Source organism: Sinocyclocheilus anshuiensis, unplaced genomic scaffold, assembly GCF_001515605.1.
Source record: "Sinocyclocheilus anshuiensis isolate Anshui unplaced genomic scaffold, SAMN03320099.WGS_v1.1 scaffold1854, whole genome shotgun sequence".
NCBI classification, from domain to species: Eukaryota; Metazoa; Chordata; class Actinopteri; order Cypriniformes; family Cyprinidae; genus Sinocyclocheilus; species Sinocyclocheilus anshuiensis.
The window spans coordinates 487,344-493,057 of record NW_015546040.1 but is presented as its reverse complement, the minus strand read 5'-3'; positions in this window follow the sequence as shown (position 1 = coordinate 493,057).

The window sequence follows — 5,714 nt, the reverse complement described above, 5'->3', positions numbered from 1 at the left end:
CATTTAAAAAGTTACCATATTTTAAATGTACTAAATTTGCAGCTTCATTACATTCATTACTGTATGTAACATACCTTTTAATCAAAATTATATTCAAGTAGATTTTAGCTTACCATAAATGCTTGTCAGTACATCCAGCAGTACACATTAACCATGTTTCCAAATACAAAAACATCTCATTCAGTTCACACTGAAGTTTATTCTTTCAAAGTATATTATTTCAGTAAAGTACACTTTAATTAAAAACGTATGTAGAAACAATTTTCGCTCAGAAATTAGTAAATTTATATGAATAATTACAAGTAATGCACTGAATTCAACAAAGTAGAAAGACAAAAATAGTACTTTTTTTGTAGAACATATACTTTTTTTTAAGCAACTCTTTTTAAAAGTGTGATTCTTTTTCACAAGCACAGACTTCTTTCATTTTTCAAAATCTTCTTTTGCATTCCACAGAAGTAAAAAAAGTAATTAATACAGGTTTGGGATTGACATGACAAGTAAATGATGACAGAACGTCCACTTTTAGGGTGTAATAAGGATGCTGAGTGCAGTTTCTGGTTACATGTGGGGTGTTTTATGAGGTGAATCTGTTTGTAGTGGTCAGATTAGATGAAAGACAAATTATTGAACGTTTGGTCAAGCTGTTGGAAACGCTGTGGGACAGAATCAAAGTCCTGGATTCATTTCTGACAGCTTTGAAAAGCAAGTGGAGAGCATACAAGCAAAACCACTTCAAAAATCACCTTTCTATTCAAGGCAAGCATTAAATTCGCATTATAAAACACATCGCTACCTCAAATTCTGATTGAATGAGCCACATTTAAAGCCAATATACAAGTGACATCAACTTATTATAAGACTGATAGATTACTATTAGCAATAAATTTACTGAACACTGACGTTATCATTTTATGAATGCATAAACACGTCATCCATTTACAGCTCATGCACACTTTCGTCAGAGTGAAAGAAATACATTTAAAACACAATTAAAACATACAGTATGTAACTGTGACCATGATTCCTAATGATGAGCATGATCACATTAACACAGTCACAGTATTGGGTTTACACGAGCTCCAGGGCAGAGATCACATTATAAGCGTGTGTGAAAGCAGACGGTGCGAGGGAAGAGTTTGTCCATGAGTCCACAGAGAACATAAAGTGGCTCGAGGCAAAATGCATGAGTACATGAGCTCTGGAGCCGAGAGAAGCTCTGCAAACATCAAAGCGCTGAGACGCTTGACAAAGTGCATTACTGAGGCCAGGCCACATCTGCAGCAGCTGTAGATCAGTATGAAGAAATGACGCACAAACAGCAGAATCGAGAAACCGCCAAGGGTTCATTCAGAGTTACACATGTGCAATAAAAAAAGAGTGACTGTTCCTGGAGGAATTTGATGCATCATCACCTTCATCATCCAAATTCAATGCACACTACCATTCAAGAGTATGGCAACAATATTAATGCTTCTAGTCAGAAAGGATGCATTAAATTGATCAAAAGTGACAGTAAATACATTTATAAAGATTTCTATTTCAAATAAATGCTGTTCTTTACACATTTCTATTCATCTGTGAATCCTGAAAAATAAAATGTATCACGGTTTCCACAAAAATATCGGGCATCACAACTGTTTTCAACATTGATAATAATCAGAAATGTTTCTTGAGCAGCAAATCAGCATATTACAATGATTTCTGAAGATCATGTGACACTGAAGACTGGAGTAATGATGCTGAAAATACAGCTGCGCATCACAGAAATAAATTACATTTTAACAGATATTCACATAGACAACAGCTATTTTAAGTTGTAATAATATTTTACTATTTTTAATTTTTGTTGTGTATTTTTGATCCAAAAATACAGGTGAGCAGGAAAGACTTCTTTCAAAAACATCTTACTGACCCCAAACTTTTATGTATGTTGTAATAATTAAAACACACAAGTCATGTAAAATTATAGCTAAAGGCCATCATGTATTTCAATGTTACAAAAAAGGGCTTTTAAAGATCTGACCACTGCAAAAGAAAATCATGAATAATTTTATTTAAAAGCTATTAAAATTACTTAAAAGACAATGTTTACTTACTAAGTAACACGTTTCCGCTACTAAAATGGTCTGTTATTTTAGGAGAAGGCAGAGAATTAAATTGCACTTGCACTTGCACAGATCTAATATGAATACAGTGATATTGCATTTATAAGCTTTATGTTTATAGTAGTTCTCCTCTTCACACAGGAAGCCTAACAGATGACTTTCTGAATAGCATATTTGACTCTCGTTTCCTAGCTTTCTAATGACCCTGGCATTGTGCAATGTAAATATTGTTGGCTTGCATTCCTCTATTGAAAGTCGCTTTATATAAAAGCATCTGCTAAATGCATAAATGCAAATATCTGAAGCTCAAGTTGCTCTTGATAAAAGCATCTGCTACTAAACGCCGTATGTAAATATCAGTCTCATGCACGAGGTCAAAGATCAGCAGATGATCTCCTAACCTTCGCGTGAAAACTTCTCTTACAGTATAAAAGCGATTGAAACTTCCTCGGCAGAAGCTCCAGTGGGACGAAATCCAAAAGGTGGACAGATATCGCAGTGACACAATTAAACTCAGGGGCTCAGATGTCATTATAGGGAAGCAGATCTCATCCAACATCTCTGTAACCTTCACTGCCTGTTCATCCCATTGCTTAACCGCCTCAGCCTGACCTTTCTCAGCCAGCTCTCTGTCTCTTATCTTTCATATTACGTGATAAAACCCGGCTCTTTTTTTGCTCTTCCTCTCTGGCTGAACTGAGGAAAAACGGGATTGTGGTATCAGCTGTAGAGGGCGACGGGTGGAGGAGAGCTAGCGTTTCTGGAGTCAGGTGATAGATGATGTGTTCCCCATTGATACGCTGACAGTGATGGAGCTTAATGTCAGTGTGGCCCCATTGTGAGCGTGATAAAGGGCCGACGCATTGGCAGGCGTTCAGTGTGATTAGCACGTATCCTTCTCTGTCTGTCTCGGTTTCTCCGTGTCCCGTGTTAAAGAAGCCTTCAAAACTTGTCATTTTGAGACAGCGTCAGTGAATTTCCAGTGAAGTGAAGTTGAAGTGCGCAGCTTCTGCACTGCTAACGTCACTGCAAAACTAATCATTTGTCACATTTTCCATAAATTGCACATCTTCTATTGGTTATACTAACAGATCGCCCCAAATTCATGCAATTTATGTTGCTGAATGGAAACCTATTTTGCAAAGCAATTGCAACTTTTTTCTCAGAATTTGCACGATGCAAGTCAGAATTGTGACAAGCTTGTTTCTACCAGGGAATAAAATAAAATAAAGGTAATTGTGGCTTTTTATCTCACAATTGGGACTTTTTTTCTCACAATTGCACGATAGCATTTCACAATTCAGACTTTATTTTCTTAAAAAGGAGAAAATGTCTGAATTCAAAGATATAGCCTAAACTCTGAATTGTGAGATATAAACTCACTAAATCTGAGAAGCAAAGTCCAAACTGTGATCGCAATTGCAAGAAAGAAGTCAGAGTTATGACAAGCTTGTTTGCGTCAAGGGGAAAAAAATTAAAAGGTGCAATTACCTTATTTTCTTACAATTGTGAGTTTATATCACGCAATTCTCCGAAAAAAAGTCAGAACTACAAGATGCAATTGCAAAAAAAAAAAGTCAGTTGTGAGATAAAAAGTCGCAATTACTTTAATTCTTAATTTTAAACTCTTAATTCTTTATTCAGTTGGGGAAAATGGGCTTCCATACAATTTTCAAAACCATTAAAACTCAGAAAAAAAGTGTGAATAGTTAAATATAGACTGAAGTCAGAGTTGCTAGAAAAAAAAGTCTGAACTGTGAAATATTATCTTGCAATTGTGAGAAAAAAAGTCACAAATGTGACTAGCTTGTTTACACCACATAAATAAAAAACAAAATTGAATAAAATGCAAATAAAAAAAGGTAATTGCGACTTTTGAACTCCTAATTCGCATTGTTATCCTCAAAATTACAAGAAAAAAAAGTCTGAATTGTAACAAACTCCAAGACGAAAGTCAAAATTGTGTCAAAATGTAAAAAAAACAAAAACAAAAACAAATTACTGACCCTAAACTTTTATCTACAACACAAAAATTCAAAAAGAGAACCATCAGAATCTGAAACATCCTCTTCTGCGCAAAGGGCTTGTGAGCAATATAATGAAATGCACTGGAAATAATATATTATAGTAACATGATATTTTCATTGTGGGATGCACATTCACTTGGGAAACATGTTGAAACTACCTCCATGGCATACGTACTGGCACACATCCAACATAAACAAGACCCAAGGCCACATGCCCACAGACTGGCAGTCAAGTTTTCAGGGTTAGTGGCAACAAATAAGATATTCAGGGTTTTGTTTGATGCATTCGCCAGCAAGTAAAATAGATATCCTCAAGAACAGATACCCACCTTATTTTTTACACAAAACTGCTTGCAACTATTTGTAAATTGAATACACGAAGCTTCTGGCATCATTCGCTTCCAGTTAATTTTAGCTGAACAAAAACAGTCTGCTATGCTGGTACACAAACATGACGGTTCGGTACGTACCTCGGTTTTGACGTCACGGTTCGGTTTCGGTACAGCAGGAGGAAAACATACTAAACATAAATTGTTTTTTTTATTAAACAATGTTTTACTGAACAAATTGCTCTTTCTTTAAATGAATTCAATTAGAATTAAAATGTTAAATAAATAAAAATCTATAAAAATCTACCTGTCCTCTAAACTATAGGGAGCCTTTTTACATTAGGCCTTCTATAAGGTTACAATTAACAACAGAGCCCAAACTTAAATTCAATTAGGCTACTATTTATTTTTAACTATAATAATCAACACTCAATTTAAAAAAAATTGCATGCAAACATATAAATTGCACTCAATGCATTTTTCAAATTAACGTCTAAATTATACAGTTTCTATTTGTTGTTGAAATATAATCATTTACACAGTGGCTATCATAACTTGTTTAATAAATAAACATACATTAAATAATTAAGACTAACAGATAAAGTAAAATATAATGAGTATTTAATGTAATATTTCGCGAAATGCTCTTCTCTAGACTTCATTTCTCTGGTGAACTAACGAGCTGTGGACACTGATGACTTGCCTGAGGTAGGCCTAAATGAAATGCTACGTGATATTTTGTTTATAAGCCGTTTTAATCACATCTTTCCGCAAGTGAAACACTGATTGTGCGATTACATGAGACATGTATGTTAATTCACGTATATTTCACATTAAAACTACTAGTAAAGAAGAGGAAGGGATGATCGCGCTCACTCTCGATCCTGAACTGAGGTGTTTATATATCTGTTGCGCCACATCAAAGAGTGCCAAAACACCATTTATTGTCTGAATTTCCGGAAAAAATTGAACATTTTCAGTACGAATATGTGTACCGTTACACCCCTATTTGTTATCATATTATTTATTATCATAAAACACAAATACACTTGTTTGCAGTTTTACAGTTTACTACACTTCGTTATTCTTCGAGTTATTTACCAATAGTGCCTAATGAATGGCGCATTCTGGTGCATTCTGACGGGGTGTTAACGTAAATGATGATATTCAGAGAGTTAAACGACTTGGCACAAGCTGATTGGTTCATGCTGCATATGCAGCCAATGAGCTTACTGCCTTGCATTTACATG